This window comes from Schistocerca serialis, chromosome 1 (assembly GCF_023864345.2).
Source record: "Schistocerca serialis cubense isolate TAMUIC-IGC-003099 chromosome 1, iqSchSeri2.2, whole genome shotgun sequence".
Lineage (NCBI taxonomy): Eukaryota > Metazoa > Arthropoda > Insecta > Orthoptera > Acrididae > Schistocerca > Schistocerca serialis.
In genome coordinates, this window is record NC_064638.1 from 335,565,967 (window position 1) to 335,586,902 (window position 20,936).

At 40.9% G+C, this 20,936-nt stretch overlaps 1 non-coding gene across 1 annotated transcript; it reads left to right on the forward strand.

Annotated features, from left to right (window-relative positions):
• The first annotated feature begins 14,929 nt into the window (after window positions 1–14,929).
• On the forward strand, window positions 14,930–15,004 carry Trnat-agu (transfer RNA threonine (anticodon AGU)). The gene has a single exon. It is a non-coding gene; the product is annotated as a tRNA-Thr (tRNA).
• Window positions 15,005–20,936: the final 5,932 nt, after the last annotated feature.

Below are 20,936 nucleotides of genomic sequence, written 5' to 3' on the forward strand. Positions count from 1 at the left end.
TTTCTGCACTATTTTAGGTGCAAGTTGAGCCTGATTCACCCCGAAAATATTGCGGAAGTGCAAATACCAGTGACTAATTTCTACATTACTCTTTCCGCACTGAGGGATAACATGACAAGAGTACACGTCAGTGGTCTTAATACCGATAATTTGCTCTCTGTATCTTGCGACCTGTGTACTAATCGGTAAGGTTAAATTACGTCATTAAGTGATTACTTAAATACGCAGACAAAACCGAAATTCAGATTGTATTACCAAGTTTATATGATACGATAACATTTAATTTCAACTATTTTTAGTGCATTTATATGACTGTAGATGTATCATTATGGAATTCAACCGTTCACTTCCAAGCTGTAACAAAGAAACCGTTCGTCGCCTTTGGCGCGCAATGTTCGCTGCAAATCAAACTGCATTTAAAAATTCTAAAATAACCTCTACAGTATGCAACAAAGTACACATAATATCCTTAATAATGCAGTCTTATCTCAATCGTCATACTTTAAAAGAAACTGCATTGGAGCACTTTTGGTGTTAGCGCTTCCAATCAGTACACTATACGTTTGCAAATCTATCCTGTCCAATGGGGATTATCCATCGTTATGAGCTCAGGAAAAAATGCAGTTCCGTGTGATTCAGTAGGATTCAGTAGCTGAACCGTTTTATGATTTGTAGAAGATCTTCTGTGGCAGTGTTAGGGATTTCCGAGTTTCCTGTCAGTTTTCCTCTTACAGTGTTTTGTGTCATCAAATAAACAATTACATCTTTCACAGTCAAAGTTAACAGCTATGTATTTGACAGGATGTATCTAAAATCATATTTTAGATTAATTCGAAGGAGTGCTTAAACTCCTGTTGCTCTATTGTTTAAAATGTTCTTGTGTGAAGACTTGGCAGTGAGATATGTGGGACCACTGTTCAAATTAATAGCCAGTCTCATGTGAATACTGTCTTTACGTATTTTTTTAAAATTTAGTTTCAGATTTTATGTGAGTTTGGTTTTGAATTCTTTTATATTGGATTCTAGCTTTGTTTGAAGTCTGATAGTTGATCAGATTTTAAGATTTTAGTTCAGTGATTTCATTTTTCTGTAATAAAATTTTGTTACTGTATTTCCTTTCATCCGTTGCCTCAGTAATAATATTTTGGTCTGCTTTTATAGTTATTACCCGCCTTTCATAACGTTTTTCCCTTTATTGATTTGACAGTTAAGGCTCTTCTGTCGTTATAGTTCCTGAGGCGTTCTTATTTATCATGAAGCCATTAACTTCTAATGCTGTCAATCCTCTGATTAGTGCCTCATTTATGTCGTTGTTTCGGTTTTTTCTTACCTCAGTCACAAAATGTTCTGCCTCTGTTATATTGTCCCTCATGTCTGCGTTTGTTAATTCACTCTTGTTAATGTTGTATTTAAAGCGTTTTCGTAACAAATATATGGCTATTTCACTTAGTTGTATGTGAGATCCATGATTCTTGTGTACAACATGTGTCAGAATACCCTGTCTATGTGTGTGTGTGTGTGTGTGTGTGTGTGTGTGTGTGTGTGTGTGTGTGTGCTTGATCTCCAGCTATTTTTGCTCATGAGTAAATTTAATTTCCTCTTTGTGTATTCTGCTTTCTGTTGACGCACTCTTAGCAATCTGTACTGCTTCATATATCATGTGAAACAGGACTATACAAGTATGGTAAAAACAAATAAATTATCCTGTAAAAGAGAGAATTTTTCTTATCTACTGCTTTGCTTCCGCCGATTCTTTCCCCAACATTTCAGGCTTTAATGCAACAAGGTGGTTACACATGTATCATTCAAAATATTTTCCAAGACTGGCCACTACTTTCTCCCATCTTTCGGGCAGTGTACGAATCCCGCGTCGAAAAAATTGTTCATCTTTTGAAGCGATCGACGAATTGATCCAATTTGTGACTTCTTAATGAGATCCGAAGTGTTGGTCAGCCAGGCCATGCGCCGTTGATCTAAACAGATGATAGTCAGAGAGAGTAATGCCTGGGGAATACGGCGGGTGGGGTAGGACTTCCCATTTTAACGTTTCTAAGTACGTTTTGACCTCTTTTTCAAAGTGGGGTCGAGCGTTGTCGTGCTGCAAAATCACTTTATCGTGGCTCTCGCTGTATTGCGGCCGTTTGTCTTTTAATGCTCTGCTCAAACGCAATAACTGCGTTCGATAACAAGCACCTGTGATTGTTTCACTTGGTTTTAACTCCTCATAGTACACGACGCCGAGCTGGTCCCACCAAATGCAGAGCATGATGTAGGAACCGTGAATATTCGAAATGGCTCAGAGCACTATGGGACTTAACATCTGAGGTCATCAGTCCCCTAGAACTTAGAACTACTTAAACATAACTAAGGACATCACACACATCCATGCCCGAGGCAGGATTTGAACCTGCGACCGTAGCGGTCGAGCGGTTCCGGAGTGAAGCGCCTAGAACCGCTCGGCCACCAAGGCCGGCCGTGAATATTCGGTTTGGTCGTCGACGTGGAAGCATGGCCGGGATATTCCCATGAGTTTTTGCGTTTAGGGTTATCGTAATGAATCCATTTTTCGTCCCCGGTCACAATGCGACACAGAAATCGTTTCCGTTTTTGCGTCTGAAGCAACTGTTCACAAACACACAAACGCCGTTCAACGTGTCGTGGTTTCAGCTTACACGGGACCCAAGTTACTTCTTTCTGAATCGTGCCCATAGCCTTGAGACGTTTCGAAATGGCTTGCTGTGTCACTCCCTCTAATCGTGCCAATTCTTCTTGAGTCTGATGCGAGTCTTCACTCAGCGTTGTCTCCAATACTACATCTTCGAAACCATTCCCTCTTCCACCACTATGCCGGTCTACGACGTTAAAATCACCGTTCTTGAAGCGTTGAAACCACTCACGACACGTTCTTTCACTAATAGCGTCCTTACCATACGTACCTGAGAGCATTCTATCAGACTCTGCCGCTGTTTTCTTCATATTGAAGCAAAATAGTAACACCTCCCGCAAATTACGAGAATTAGGCTCGTAAACTGACGGTTTCAATCAAGAACAACTTTATGATGCGGACACAAATCGACAGAAAATTTCAGTTCCGACACTGACAATGTTGAGTGTTTATGGAAAAAGTTCAAGGCAGTCGCAAAATGCGTTTTAGACAGGTACGTGCCGAGTAAAACTGTGAGGGACGGGAAAAACCCACCGTGGTACAACAACAAAGTTAGGAAACTACTGCGAAAGCAAAGAGAACTTCACTCTAAGTTTAAACGCAGCCAAAACCTCTCAGACAAACAGAAGCTAAACGATGTCAATGTTAGCGTAAGAAGGCCTATGCGTGAAGCGTTCAGTGAATTCGAAAGTAAAATTCTATGTACCGACTTGACAGAAAATCCTAGGAAGTTCTGGTCTTACGCTAAATCAGTAAGTGGCTCGAAACAGCATATCCAGACACTCCGGGATGATGATGGCATTGAAACAGAGGATGACACGCGTAAAGCTGAAATACTAAACACCTTTTTCCAAAGCTGTTCCACAGAGGAAACCGCACTGCAGTTCCTTCTCTAAATCCTCGCACAAACGAAAAAATGGCTGACATAGAAATAAGTGTCCAAGGAACAGAAAAGCAACTGGAATCACTCAACAGAGGGAAGTCCACTGGACCTGACGGGATACCAATTCGATTCTACACAGAGTACGCGAAAGAACTTGCCCCGCTTCTAACAGCCGTGTACCGCAAGTCTCTAGAGGAACGGAAGGTTCCAAATGATTGGAAAAGAGCACAGGTAGTCCCAGTCTTCAAGAAGGGTCATCGAGCAGATGCGCAAAACTATAGACCTATATCTCTGACGTCGGTCTGTTGTAGAATATTAGAACATGTTTTTTGCTCGCGTATCATGTCGTTTTTAGAAACCCAGAATCTACTCTGTAGGAATCAACATGGATTCCGGAAACAGCGATCGTGTGAGACCCAACTCGCTTTATTTGTTCATGAGACCCAGAAAATATTAGATACAGGCTCCCAGGTAGATGCTATTTTTCTTGACTTCCGGAAGGCGTTCGATACAGTTCCGCACTGTCGCCTGATAAACAAAGTAAGAGCCTATGGAATATCAGACCAGCTGTGTGGCTGTATTGAAGAGTTTTTAGCAAACAGAACACAGCATGTTGTTATCAATGGAGAGACGTCTACAGACGTTAAAGTAACCTCTGGCGTGCCACAGGGGAGTGTTATGGGACCATTGCTTTTCACAATATATATAAATGACCTAGTAGATAGTGTTGGAAGTCCCATGCGGCTTTTCGCGGATGATGCTGTAGTATACAGAGAAGTTGCAGCATTAGAAAATTGCAGCGAAATGCAGGAGGATCTGCAGCAGATAGGCAGTTGGTGCAGGGAGTGGCAACTGACCCTTAACATAGACAAATGCAATGTATTGCGAATAAATAGAAAGAAGTATCCTTTATTGTATGATTATATGATAGCGGAACAAACACTGGTAGCAGTTACTTCCGTAAAATATCTGGGAGTATGCGTGGAATGATCATATAAAATTAATTGTTGGTAAGGCGGGTACCAGGTTGAGATTCATTGGGAGAGTCCTTAGAAAATGTAGTCCATCAACAAAGGAGGTGGCTTACAAAACACTCGTTCGACCTATACTTGAGTATTGCTCATCAGTGTGGGATCCGTACCAGATCGGGTTGACGGAGGAGATAGAGAAGATCCAAAGAAGAGCGGCGCGTTTCGTCACAGGGTTATTTGGTAACCGTGATAGCGTTACGGCGATGTTTAACAAACTCAAGTGGCAGACTCTGCAAGAGAGGCGCTCTGCATCGCGGTGTAGCTTGCTCGCCAAGTTTGGAGAGGGTGCGTTTCTGGATGAGGTATCGAATATATTGCTTCCCCCTACTTATGCCTCCCGAGGAGATCACGAATGTAAAATTAGAGAGATTAGAGCGCGCACGGAGGTTTTCAGACAGTCGTTCTTCCCGCGAACCATACCCGACTGGAACAGGAAAGGAGGTAATGACAGTGGCACGTAAAGTGCCCTCCGCCACACACCGTTGGGTGGCTTGCGGAGTATAAATGTAGATGTAGATGTAGATGTGGTTATGTTGAGCGAGGTCCAAGGTAACTGCCTGACGTCTGCGATGTGTTTCTTTCGACCGCTACTTACCGTTGTCGCCACCTATCGGCAAACGATGGAAGCAAAGTTGTACACCTTGCACTTGATAAAACATGAATGAGGTTATATTCCTTTCTCAACATTAGGTGATTTTGTTCAGGATCTAAATCAGCCCAACCAGCTGTAATAACATGTAAACTACCATCAGATACGTCCTCAAGAAGATAAAGCAATCAGTAACTATAAAAAAAATATGTGCTTCTACCAACAGTGATGAAAAACAAAACGTAAATAAATCCGTATGTTCAGTATGCTTACAAAATGTTTCTAATGAAACGGGGAGAAATAAATGTGCTATTGTCTCGATACCCTCTGGTAAGAATTACTGGTAGAAGAACGTTACACAACTTCAAGCACATATCAAGCATACATACACTGGTGTCAAAAATTTAGGAAGCAAACCGCCATTTGCCCTTTTGTGTCTAAGTCACGATATAATCATAGCAACTGTAAACACATGGCCGAAAGATCGTGTTCTTCAAGGAAGATGGCATTCTGGTCAACGGACAACCACGCTAGCGATGACGTCAGGGTATCCACCAAACCAACGGAATATTATTTGTCGGTAGTCCCACAATCACAGTCTCTGAGTACACAGTCACAGATGGTACAGTATGGCACAGACAACACTCCTACCATACTCTCTGCAGTAGAGAAGCATAGGAAGAATGGAAGTAAAACAGTTGCAAACCGATGTGGCCCGATGGCATAAGGTGAATCGTTCTGTTGTTTCCTGGATGTGGCGAGTTTATAGAGACCGAAACTGTATACCGAAGACCATAGCAGGGCCGACCACGTGTGACATCAGAAAGAGAAACGATTATTTGTCTGCAAGCGTACAACGGTACTGCCTTAGTACTGCACAACAACTGGCAGCTGACATCGCAGCATCCACTGGACGTTTTTTATAGAGGCAAAATCTCTACAGAAGGCTTCAGCAGAGTGGCCTTTATCGTCGGAGACTTGCTGCATGTGTATCTCTGACGCGTCTTCACGGAAGGGAAAGTCTAGAGCGGTGTCGTCAACATGCCACGTGGACGATCGAACGATTGTCTAATGTTCTTTTCACAGATGAGTACCGATTTGGTCTGGACAGTGATTCTCGACGGATTCGCCTCTGGAGGGAACGTGGAATACGGTTGCGGGACCAAAACACTGTGGAAAGAGACCAATATAGAGGAGGATCCCTAGAGGTATGCGCAGGATTTATGCTTACCACTCGAACAGCTCTTCGTGAAATCGTACGGGTGAATCAGTAATGTTTAACTGCTGTCAGGTATCGCGATGAGATCTTGAGAACTCATGTGCGCTTGTACCAATGTAAAAAATACAGAACGTAAACAACTACGAAATGCGTAAAGGTAGACAAAAATATTCTTCGTTTTTTCCAACTTAAACGGATTTGCACACACATTCTGGCAACTGATTGAAGTTGTAACATCCACGAGATAAATTTTAGCTACAGTGCGACGAGAGGAAATTATGCCTGTAACAGTTATAAACATTATCTATTCGACATATGAAAAAATAGTGAAAACAATGATAAATATTAATTATTTATACAACATTCTCTGATGTAATTGGACATATCGATGTGTATCGTACAAAGACAATGATAATTGTAAATTCCATTTATGATCTACGTTTGTCTTCCTTTGTTTTTACCTTTTGTTGGTTGGCTTTTGTAGGTTGCGGACGCATATCGAACTGAGGTCTGTTAAGAAATTGTAATTATTTGTTAATTATTACTTGAAAATAGACTTCATTATTATTATAAACATGAGTGAATAATTATTTGTAACTTCTATTCCTCAAGCAGTAAGCATTATCTGTGTTAATTATTTCTTTCCGCTGAAAGGAGCGCAGCTATTGATGATAGCGATTTGTATCGTGTTTTTGTCTGTGTTTTCCTTAGAAACAAACCAAATGTTTGCTTGATGAAGTCTAAATAGTGCACAATACGAAAGTAGATTTTATAGCGTTTAATAATCATTTTAAATACTTACTTATTTGCTCTAAAAGTAGAAAGTCTCTATCAATTGTCTGGCGCCATCTTAACAATTATCTCAGCGGCAAATTCAAATTTAAATTACGCAACTCTGCAGGATAAATGCCGAAGGTAATGCAAATGTGTAAAAATAAATGTGCACCGGTGGTCCCGAACTCATTTTAATGAAAATGATTCGAATCAGATTGGTTCTTTAAGAACAGTGTTCATAGCACGATCCTTATAAGAAACTTTTCTAGCTGATGTATGGAGCCGAAATTAATTACGCACGAGTTACGAAGAATATTGTTTTAGGTTACATACGCCAGTGTTGTGCGCGGCTGATATTCGGTGGTTTTAATGCTCATTTTGCTGAAGATAACTGCTTCCATCTTAATCAGTAGTTGTATAGAATCTGTTGTATGAATTGTGATTTAGTGACACTTACACAACTTACAGACAACACTTTAACACGACGTTAACTTGGAGTTCTTTAGCAACTTGATCAAATCTTTAGCCGGGAGAAAAATTATTTAGTAATTACTCAATCTAAGAAAATAAGATTATCATTTCCATTTACAAATTAGTTAAATGCCAAACCACTGAATAACACAGCAAACGCCACGAAGTGCTGAGTATGGGATGTGACTACCTCTGTCAGCAGTGTAGGCCTGACGACGACATGACACGCTGTGAGTGATGTATTCAATCCCATGTTCAGGCAATGACGTCCATTCTTCCTGCAGAGCTGGTCGCAAGTCTTGGGGAGTAACTGGTAGATGCTGACGTGATTCAACCCGTCTCCGCAGTGCGTCCCAGACATGCTCTATGGGGTTCAAATCAGAAGAGCGAGCAGGCCAGGCCATGCGTGCAATACCTTCCGTTTCCAAGAAAACATGGAGCACCCATGTTCTATGAGGTGCGTCGATCATACAGCCTGCAACACACAAGGCACTTGGTCAGAGGAACTTCCATTCGTCAGCGCCGTCTAGCCCGACAACGATGCATTTTGGGACACATATTCATCGGACCTTTTTTCCTCCAATTCTAGTCAGGAATCAGTCCCTGCAGTTTTTAGGTTTTATTAATGTTGAACCTGTATAAGGACTAGCTTTGACGGATAGAATCATGTTGACAGACGTTTCTTTTTGTGTAAGCATTCTGGAGAAGAAGTGCTCCTCAAACAGTCTGTAGGTAAGAGGAAACACTACAGCGATTTATGTTTCATTGTGACATATTTTACATGGCTAACGGCTAATATTCTTAGCTGTTCATGGAATACGTTGCTCGGTGTTTTACAAGGTGATGTAGAAACACGCTGAGCTATAACTGCTACCGATGACATGCCATTACTATCGTCCCATCAGACACTTAGAAGTATAGGCACTCAGAACAGAATAATTTCCTCTGTATGATTTCACTACGAAATATGTCTGCCTGTTCTGCACCTGAGCTGTGTTCCTGTTCAAATTACGTGGATGGGAAACCAAAATTGCAATTTAACCCCAGCTACTCAAAGGAGATGGAAAGCTAGGGATCTTTGCTGATGGACAAACTCGTGGTTGACGCATAATTTTAAGTTCAACTAAAGAACAAATTTCATTATTACAAAAATACAGGATCGGAATAACAATATAAAAATTTAATTCGAACCTTTGTTCTCTTTAAAAAAATACAAAATAGAAAATGGAATTACCAAAGACCAAGTCCTTAAATTTCGGATGCTTGTCCTTCACCAAACTTAGAAAAAAACTATATGATCATGAACTGATTTAACAACAGCATTTTTAAAAATAACAGTTAGATCTGATTGCAAAAGGATCACAGACAGTCACCACCATATGCACGCTATTAAGTGCGTTGCTTACGTAACCAAAATTTACACAACGCTAATGATTCACCTTGCGTTGCTTATGAAAAGATCTCGTCCGTCCCGGCGGACAGGCCGGATATTTAACTAAAGGATGAAAGTGTGGCTTATACACGGTGGTACTCGGAACAAACCAGTGGAAAGCAATCGCCAAGCAATTCGAAGATGATCAGGCTGCAAGCCAGGCCGGAAAACACGCCGAACACACAATCTCAGCCTGCCCTCTAAGGCGACAAACCTCATCTGCCTCACATACCAGACCATTTCTGTAACAGCAAATAATTCACGCGGCAGCCAAATGCAACTCGTGATTCGCCCTTTTCACGACCATGCAAGGCTTACTAACTACGAGACTATCTGTAACATAACTGAAAACCAAACTGAGACATTTACCGAATAAAAGAACAATTAAAATTACACTAACAAAAGCTCTGCCTTTCATATCAAAGAAAGTCTAAAACCAAAACTGGGCGAAAAGCACACTGACTAACATATTACATCAAATTAACACTGCCAGGAACTTTAAACCAAGCAGTAAAACTCTGTTACCTTTTGCATTTCCCAAAATAATTAGATTCCGCTTCACGGAAACAACACTTCAAAGCCTTAGACTTCGTAACTTCCGTATAACACTCTCTTATTCAGAAACATCCTTAACTGATCTCCGGCAAGTACAACATGCCACCAGAAGTTTCACAAATCCTCACAGGTTAACAGCAGTATATTAATCACATGTAGCTTAATGCTTCCTGTTACACGATGAGAAGGTGTCCAGCATGACATGACGGACCCGCCACCGTTTCGCACGCAAAAGCGTCAACTAATCAGCACCGTACACTCGGCGTGCGGCAAAACGACAAGGACGGCGAGGCTCAGGCACAGCGGATCGAGAGTATGGCCTGCCTTCAAAACATGTTGCCGCGTTGAACGCCGACCAGAGAGAGCGTCCGGCCACCCGGAAAACTCAAGGCCGAACGGTCAGAGATGCAAGACCAGCCGAGTGTCGACAACAGCGAAGCAAGTGGAGCATTACTAGCGCCAGTCACCACGGCTCAGTACCAACTACTGACGACGGAACACCATCGCAGTGTCTTTCAGGACAGTCTGTTCCTCCTAAAGAACATCACGGGGAGTCACTGCAAGCTTTCGTTATCACTGAAATCCACCTAAGAAAGAAAGCCAAGAACACATTACAGTTAACAACAAGCAAGGACCACATATTTTCATGATACAGAAATAGTTGTGTTCGTATATATTTTCATCAAACTGCATCAGATTTGGCTATCACTGTTCACTTCTCCACAGAGAACTAAAAACTATGAAAATTTTGTGATGACTGGGTCTAAAGGTTTCATGAAATTTTTGAACGAAATCATTTAGCTTAAGGTTGTTGAAACGTAATTTATTCCGACTACAATTTCGACACGTGGTCGTTTTCAAACATTCTGAAAGCAGTCAGTTCTCAAATATAGTACACCTTAACATGAACTGACCAAGATTGAAAATGAATATTTCAGAACTACCTACATGGAATGTTGTAGCCCACTCAATAATATAACGCTGTCACATGCTGAGCCGTTGCGTGTGGTGGTGTGAATTTATCTGCTGTTCCATGTACCATTCACGTTAAAAAGATGTTAAATCTCGCGTAGCAGACATGCTAAATGGAACACAAAAGCGGCAAAGCTGTAGTCATAAAAGGTACGGGGTATGGAGTCAAAAACGCTAATTTATGTCGGCTTCCTCGTTTCTGCGCCCACATTTCACAATCCAGATGACATAGCTCCATGCACTAGCATTTTCTTGAATTCAGAGCTCATCCTCTTTGTATGTTTACAGCTTTGTCGCTTTTGATCCATTATGAAACGTCCCCTTTTTGAAGAATTATACAAGACTGTGCTTTAACTGACACACAATACTTTTTAGTGCAACGCACTCTGACTTTCAATAATCCCTACAAAAGAATGACCCTGTCTAATATTAACCTATACGTTTCACAAATCACTTACCTCACAAAAATCTTCGTTACTCGAACTACTGCAATACAGCAAGCGCCACTACTGCCAGCTAAATAAAAGATTCAATCTCAGGAAGGCATTAACTACTGATAGGCATAGTTAGCAAATGAAAGATTTTAATAGAGAACAAACACTGTATTTACCGTAATAGTCATATTATATATAGTAGTTCATGACAGTCTTACAAATTTCAAAACTCCGCCATCTCTCTCCCCTCATCCACCACTCCTGGCGGCTCACCTCCAACTGCGCAACGCTATGCGCTGTTAACATCCAGCTGCCGCTGCCCAACACTACAATGGCAGACAACAATGCAAACTAGCCACAGACTGCACACTGCACAGCCAGTGATTTTCATACAGAGCGCTACGTAACGTTGCCAATAAGAAAACATAAACAGCCTACTTACATAGCCCCCCTGCTCCCCACAAAAAATTTTACAAATTGTTTTGGGCAGTGGCCAATAATGATTTGATAAAATTTTTCATAATTACAATAACAAAGATATCAAATGCACACACTTATTGATACACTGTTGGTCAAAAGCTAAAATTTTCTCACAGTCCATAAAGACAGTCCTGATCGTTCATCATAATAGTAATTACAGTTTTTTTCACAAAGTCTCATTAGTAAAAGAAATTACACACAGAAGTAGTGGATTTCCATGCAGTCTTGAAGAAGTAGTGTTGTCCTTCCAACGGAAAGACTGTGCTGACTCTTGACATGCAGACAGGTAATGGGGCACAACAGAGCAAACCCACCGCAGAGTCAGTCAAAGTTGATGAATATTGGTAGATAGGTCATCACACAGCAGACCCACTGTAGTCCTGGTAGAGATTACGGTATTGGTGGGCCACCAGAGGCGCAGACCCACTGCAGTCCTTAATAGTCATATTATATATAGCAGTTCATGACAGTCTTACAAATTTCAAAACTCCGCCATCTCTCTCCCCACATCCATCACTGCTGGCAGCTCACCTCCAACTGCGCAACGCTATGCGCTGTTAACATCCAGCTGCCGCTGCCCAACACTACAATGGCAGACAACAATGCAAACTAGCCACAGACTGCACACAGCACAGCCAGTGATTTTCATACAGAGCGCTACGTAACGTTGCCAATAAGAAAACATAAACAGCCTACTTACACCATGTACGAATGAATTTAAACTGCAGTGTTTGTATTATTATTTCACTAGATTTCTAAAGTGTATAGTGTATGGAGCTGCAGATAAATTCACACCACCACATGTAACTGCTCTTTCACAGTATGTCACAGCGTTGTGTTACTCTGTGTGTTACAACATCCCACATAAGTAGCTCTGAAATATTCATTTTCAGCCGTCGTCAGTTTCATATTAACGTGTACTATATTTGACGACTGATCGCTTTCAGAATGCTTGAAAATGACTACGTGTTGAAATTCCAGTCGGAATAAACGATTTTTCAACACGATAAAGCGAACTAATTTCACTTAAAAATTGTGATAATATTGCGCGAAGTAAACAATGCTTTCATCTATCACCAGTTTCAAGAGGCGCGCGCCCGTAAGCTAGCTAGTAGGCCGGTGCATCGTTGTCCTAGTTAAAAAATAAAACAAAGAAATTTTAAAAGATGTCCCCACCTTGAGCCAGGGGCTGGGCCCGGTCTCTGTACTAGATTACACACCGACTTACCGACCACCAAGACAACGCCTCCCTCCACCATATCCGCAGTCCGGACCATGATATAGGAGCTCCAAGCCACCAACTCTCGGCCCCAAAACTGCATTATCATTAATATCACTAATTGTTCCTTAATGGAGATAACCAGGTCCGTGCTACAAAAGGCGCATTATTTTGCTATTCTTACCAACGGTGTTATTAATCTTGGGAAGTCCCCGACAAAAACAAAGGCCGCGAACGAACGCCGTTTCTCAACTGGAATAAGGCGGAATAATTAATTTTAAAAGTCGATAACTACTTAGCAGAGTGCGCTAATGAGAAGAAGTCATTAGCTGTTAAGGAATGCAATTTTTTCCCCTACCCGTCGATACAGCTATTAAATGAGGTAATTTCGCTTAGAGTTGAGTCCCTGCGAAGAGGGTTGTAGGTGAAGAACATTAATTAGGTGGTGTGAAAGAGAAATTAGACTTCAGTAATTCTTATTTTCTCCCTTTTCGTGCAGGATTGATAACGTTAATTTCTATAGGGATTCGTTTCTGTGGAGGATACAGTGGTGTTTTCATTTATTTTTAAATCAGTGATATGCTTACCGAAGTAACCGTTGTTTGCATGCTTAGACCAGTATAATACCTCCACCACATTTTTCTCCCTTCGCACTACTCTAAAACGGAATGTGATTACTGTTAGAGATGCTCCACAGCTGTTCAACACGTGAACAAAAAACTGCAAAGCAACGTAATTTATAGCGTCAACGGCGACTACGATGTCCTTCAAAGGAATTTCTACATGCTGTTAACCTCGACCCAAAGTAATATGTCTTAGCAGCTCATATTTTCAACATCACCTCTTTCAGACTGCGGTGAACGTGATTGCCGTGTGTTCTACGCCATTACGTTTGGGTTCCACTAAGTCAGATAGACTCATCACTCAGTACAACCATGACACTTTCCTTCAAAGATCAGTAACAGCATAATTGATACCACTTCATATGATTTAATGTCTTCGCTTTTGTGATCACTCGCTTCTAGGAAGTGTTACGACCATGAAAACTGACACCTGTTAACCGTGCACAGATCGTTCGGTCTCTGACATGTGTACCTGGACTACAACAGAGATCCTCTACGTTAGATGACTAGGATGTTAAGCAAATGGCTCAGACTACATTCTTTAAGATTCTAAACTGACATTTTTCGTTCTATAATAGAATAATTTCATTATTTAAAACGTGTAAGATTGGTCGTAGGCAAGTGATTAGGTAAATTATGTAACGAAATGTGATCTCTAGGTTAAGCTCCCGGATTTGTACCGCTTAGTAAGATTCCTTACTAAAAGACAGTTGCTTTATTGTGCGTCACATGGGGCGAAACGCAATCAAATAAATACCTGTTACTTAAGTGATAGCTGAGTGTAACAATGCCACTCCCTTTAACACATTCACGGCTGTGTTACCCTACATGAGGGAAATGTTCAACGCTCCTTACCTTACAGATCAAGCCTGAGAAGAATGACTGTTTAAAAAGTTAGAATTAATTTGAGCAATCCCTACAGGAATTATACGCACTGATCTAATGAATATTTGTGATTTATTCCCTGAGGTACTACTTCGGGAATTTATGAAAAAGATTTTGGCGAGACGTACTGCGTCTGTCTCCGAGTCCCTGTCAGGCAATGATTTCTAAGATTTCGCTTACACTCTCTCAAAAGTAAAAGAAGCTCGTGACTGCTGGTAATAGCATTCGTTGTATACAAACTATATCCCCTAACAATTCGCCTGATAACGGTTTCGTTCACTGGAACTGTGTAGTAGTCTACAACTTATTTGTAACCAATCTGTGTTGTAAATAAACTGATTTTCTCAGTATTCCAGTGCATTATTACTCTGAAATATTCATGTGACTGGCATGATGACATGTTATTGACACAGGACTGGATAACAATGCATTTGTTTCTGGGGACAATTTACTCATATGTAAAGGTGCAGCCTGTGAAGAGCACGACACTGCAGTGAATACTATCTCTAAAGTCATAATGTGTAGTGTACAGAACGTCGTTTTGAAAAATGTACCATACTGTAGCCACCACTACAAGTTATATGGATATCTGTTGGGGTGGGACACTACGAATGTTTTGTGTGAACATACAAGGTGAAAATGTGGGTCTCGCGGGAGGCGTGCGCGAGGTAATTCCTGCAGTCGCACTATCTTCTGTGCCCTTGGTGGCTCAGCTGGACAGAGCATCTGCCTAGTAAACAGGAGATCACGGGTTCGAGTCCCGGTCGGGGCGCACATTTTCACCTGTCCCCCTTGATATATATCAACGCCCGTCAGCAGCTGAAGGTATTAAGATAATTCTAAGTTCGTACCACTACAAGTGTCCTTCATCAGGAAGGCCACTTGATGTATGATTGTACCACATGAAACGGTCTGCGTCTCTGAAGACTTTTAAGGCCCCGTAAACATTCGTATTTACATCAACTTAAAGCATGATTCTGATTTAAGGATCGTGAAAGAGGGTTGTATACGTCGAAGAGATGAGGAGATACTGCAAGGTTACCCATAGGCTATACAGTGGTAAGACAAACGTTTCCGAACCCGATAGTAAACTGCAAGGCATTTTCAGGGACAGATGTAGGCCCTGACCGCTATTAATTGGTTTTGAATCGTACAGTGAAGCGAAGAAACTGAAAAACGGTAAGGAAATTAAAATTATGCGACCTGAATGTTGAAAGAAGTAGAGTTTCAAACGGGGCCTTACACAGCAACTGATTGAAACAGAGGAAAGGAATACAGTAGAAGATGAATGTATACTGGCTAGGCAGGCTTGGCTAGAGGACAAATAAAAGGCCATAGAAGCAAGTATAATTACGGGGAAGATGTACACCGCCTATAGGAAAGATACAGAAGCCTTTGGACAAAGAATCAGCTGTAAGAATATCAACAGCACTGCTGGAAAATCAGTACTAAGCGAAGAAGGGGAAGCTAACAGTACATGGAAGGGCACACACAGTGAATGAACTTGAAGACAATATACAGAAAGGGAAGCGGAATTAGATGAGAAAGAGGTGAGAGACCATGATACTGTGAGTTTAACAGAACACTGTGAAGTACCTAAGCGCAAACTTCCATATTCTTGAGACGCAGACATGATAAAACTATTCCACATGGTGTGCAAGATGTGCGAGAAGGGGAAATACCTATAGACTAACTGGACATGGTGATTATTCCAATCTCAAAATAAACAGATGCATATTCCCACTATGAGTTTAATAAATCACGACTGTAAGACGAATTATTTACAGACGGCTGGGAAATCTGATAGGAGCCAGTATGGGGGCCGTATTAGTAGAAAGCTTCTGGTATTGATATTGCCAAATAGCCCCAAATGTCAAGACCATTGTCCACATTCCTCTCTCCCTTCTCTCCTCCTCCCTTCTACGCCAATTGCTTTGCTTATAAATGGCAGGAAATTCAAAATCGTAGCTGGGGCTTTGTCCTATCGGCTAGTGGTACTGTTCCAACCTAGATAGTTGCCGGATTTCAGATGTGTTTTTAGGACCTAATTTATACCCAATAACTAAACCACTATAATTTATTACCCGAGATGGCTATATTTATATCATACTTACCTCTATCGCTATAATATGTGACTTAATAAGACCAACGATATTTTAGCAAGAGTGCCTTATCTTACGGTTTATAACTGAAATAACACTCAACCACAAGTTGAGAGTCAACTCACCAACGAGCACAAATCACCTGAGGTCCAGCAGTGGCAGCAGTGGCATCAGCAGATGTGGCGCCACCGCCAGCGTCAGTCCTATTATCACCTCATTAGTAACAGTGTTTGGTGGTACACTATTAATACTAGTATATCGATATACTATGCATAGCATATACACACTAAGACAAAAAACTGAAACAATACGATGCACAACATAGAAATTATCCTAATGGGATAGAAATGTGCAGATGTGATGTACATGTAACATACAACAGCTGACTACAACTTCAAAAAATTCACCTTGAATTTTAATTCCACTCTTTATATCTTTTATTTTTTATTTTTTTGTTTTTCGTCATTGCTTCATCGGTGTATAGATTGAACAGTCGGGGCGAAAGACTACACCCTGGTTTACATCCTTTTTAAACCGAGCACTTTGTTCTTTCTCTTCCACTATTATTGTTCCTTCTTTATTTTTGTACGTATTGGATATCACTCATCTTTCCCTCTGATCTTCTCCTATTTTTCCTTGAATTTCGAACATCTTGCACAATTCTACACTGTCGAAAGCTTTTTCTAGGGCGACCGATTCGATGAACGTGTCTTACTTTTTCTTCAGTGTTGTTTGCGCTGTCAACCACAAGTCACAATTGTCACTCTGGTGCCTTTACAATTCCTTAACCAAACTGATCTTCATATAATAGATTTATTGTTCAGTATATTTTCCTTGTCAGCATCTTGGCTGCATGAGCTGTTAAACTGATTGTGCGATAATTCTCGCTCTTCTCCGTTTCGGATTTCTGTGGTTGGTGTTTATCCGAAATCTGATGCTGTATCGCCAGTCTTATACAGTCCATACACCAAACGCGAAAAGCCTTTTTGTTGTCAATCCTGTTCCCCCCCCCCCCCAATAATTCTAGAAATTCTGATAGAATGTTATTTATTCTTTTCATCTTATTTGAGCTTAAGTCTTCCGAAGCTCTTTCAAAGTCTGGTGTAATAACTGAGTCCCTACCTGTTCCCCATCGACTACTGATTTATATACTGTCGCGTCATCAGACAAGTTCTTCACCTCATAGAGGCCTCCAATGTACTCTTTCCACCTATCCGCTCTCTCCTCTGCATTTAATAGTGGAATTCCAATTACGCTCTTAATCTTACCCCGCTTGCTTTCAGTTACATCGTAGGACGTTTTGATTTTTCTGTATGCTCAGTCATTCTTTTCGACAATCATTTCTTTTTCGATTTCTTCATATTTTTCATGCAGCCATTCCGACTTAGCTTCCCTGTACTTCATATTTATTTATTTCCTAAGTGTTCGTATTTCTGTACTCCTGAATTTCGCTGTCGATTCTTTTGTCGATCAGTTGAAGTGTTTCTTCTGCTACCAGTTGTTTCCTCACAGATTCCTTGTAGCTTTCTATTCCTTTGCAACGTCTCTGACAGCGTTTAGCTAGAGATGTCCATTCCTTTTCCACTGAACTTTCTACCGAGCTATTCACTATCGCAGTATCTATAATCTCAGAGAACTTCCGGTGTATCTCTTCATATGTTAGTGCTTCCGTACCCCCGTTCTCTGCACACTGGTTCTTCCTAACCGATCTCTTACTCTTCAGCCTATGCTTCATTATTTTTAAATTGTTATCTGAGTCTGTACCCGCTCCTGGGTATACCGTATAATCCATTATCTTATTTCGGAATCACTGCCTGATAATGATGTAATCTAACTGAAGTATCCCCATATTTCGAGGCCTTTTCCGAGAATAGCTCATCTTCTTGTCATTCTTGAACGGAGTATTCGGCATTACTGATATTTGTTACAGAAATCAGTTAGTCTTTCTGCTTTCTCATTCCTACTACCGACCCCATATTCTCCCATAGCCAATTCTTCTACTCCATCCTCTACAAAGGAATTCAAATCCCACATGATTATAAGTTTTTCACCTCCGATTTTATACTAAATTACTCGTTAAATATCCGCTTATACAGTTTCTATCTCTTCATCTTCTGCTTGCGAATTTGGCATGTGTACTTGAATTATAGTTGTTGGTGTTGGTTTGTTATCGCTTCTGATGAGAACAACCCCACCACTGAACTGTTCACAGTAACTCACTTCCTGCCATACTTTTGTATTATGTAACCTTTATACCATTTTCTGCTGCTGGTGGTATTACCCTATATTCGTCTGGCCAGCAATCTTTAGTCTTCTTTCCATTTCACTTTACTTACCACCACTACATCTAGACTGAGTCTTTGCATTTCCCTTTTCAGATTTTCTAGCTTCGCTACCACGCTCAAACTCTTGAAATTCCACACCCTGACTCGTAGGAAATTGGCCTTTGGTTGAGTTTTTAAACTTATTCTCATGGTTACCTTCCCTTTGACACTCCCCTCATAGATATCCGATTAAGGGCTAATCCGGAATTCTTTACCAGAGGAGTGATGAGCATGAAAATTCCAATTACAGGTCACATGTTCATACCTTCTTTGTATTTGTAAGATTACTAGTTGGGGAAAGAGCTAGGTGATACTGCTGTAGATTTAAATTTTAAGTTAAGAACTGGGATGGATGTTTTTAAAACTGCAGAAAGTGAGAGTGACGAAAGAGTTGTTTCCAATTTGTAAATGTATGTGCAAAATTTAATTAAACCTTTTGTACGCGATTATTTGTTTTCTTTTCCAATACGCCACCAAGTGTTCGTTGGTCTCTTTAGTATCCAACAGTGATTCGGATCCCCTACCCAACCAGAGTATCTACAAACAACATATTCCTGGCATACTGTTGGATGGAACACCGACCACCAGAATCAGAAAAAAAACATGTTATCATCTAAAGTGGCAATAATTTATTTTGTCTATTGGTTCCCATTTTCAGTACACAGTGCCATGCTCAGCCCATCCTGTGGCTTGGAGTCATCACGCTTGGTACTCATGTATGTGTGTCAAAACAGGACGTAGCCCGAGGATGGTACTGTGTACCTAAACTAATTTCCAGTAGTCCCAATAAAAGAAAATGCATTTCTGGAAGAAATCGTATATATTTTTCAGTCTACAAAGTATTCTTCAGATGATCTTTCTTCTTCTTCCAAATGTCTACCAACAGGAACTTTCATGAGCACAATCCTAGCTGTCAAAGCTGCCCCTTATATGGACAAAAATACATGGATTGTACGTGAGGTGGAGTGTGGTACAATCTTATCGCATCGTTGGCAGGTGTGTTGACGTTAGCCATTTTTAGTACAACTTAATGTTTACTCATTTTTACAAAATCGGCACCACAGCCAACTAACAGTGGTGGAACCCATCTTCACTCTCTTATATGTTGATGACACGGAAAACTGATCAACTGCCGCTGTCAAAGTATCGTACGTACTGTAAAGATCCAAGATGTAGCAATAATAATAATGTGCAGAGTACTTATCACCTTCAGTGATCAAAACTGCTTATATAACCCTAAGACCTAAGATATATTTAAAGGATGGAAATAATTTTCGAGGCTCTGTGAACCGATGAACAGCGCTATATATCAGCAGTAGGGAGAGAAACTCCCATCCTGAGTGGCACCCTTATATACAGAATAATACAGGATATTAACCAGTATACTGCAGTACCAGAACTCGATACACAGACTGTAGAGTAGAGCAGATTAACAAGGCACCGTACCTGAAGGCGATAGTGGGTTTCTAAGTTATGGAATAAAGAAGCACTTCAAGAGGCAGTCCTCCGACCCTATTTCCAGCCGTGTATTGTAGGGCCACAAATTACATTAATTATGGTAACGTTATCTTGGAAAATACACAGTAACCATAAGTGACCACGTGACATGCAGGGTTTTTCCGTAAGAGCGTGCAAAAATTTAACAGGACATAGAGGATGCTCCACTGAACAATTTGAGGTAGGAATCCGGCGTCTGAGAAACCACCTTAAAGAGATAATAGGAATAAAATCACGTCACTATGTACATTTTTGTTTACACTAGATAACTGCAAATACCATCATTGACACAATGAATATACCATTTGTATTGTATCTTAGAAGATGTGCTGAAACTGACGGCCATCAACCTCAATGCAACCATTATATCGGCGAACAAGCTTCTGACGCACCTTGACATATACCCCTAGTATGTTTCGAACCGCATCACAGGCAGCTATTATTCTGACAGGTAATCCCATCTCCGTATACCCCGGCGTCTCATACACAACTGACTATATATATCCCCATAGGAAATAATCAAGAGGATTCAGATAAGGTGACCCCGCAGGCCATGGAATAGGACCTCCCCTTCCAATCCAGATACCAGGAAATATTGTACCGGTAATACTTCATCGGATGGTACTGTGCGTCTTTGAATAGCACTGAGTAACGAATGGGTCTGCCGTTAATTGATAGCACATTCTCTCATGGGAAAATGTAAATACGATACAACAGAACCACCTTATGGACATGTAAAATAAAGAAAACATGCGTCATATCTCCCTGGTAATCAGGCTCA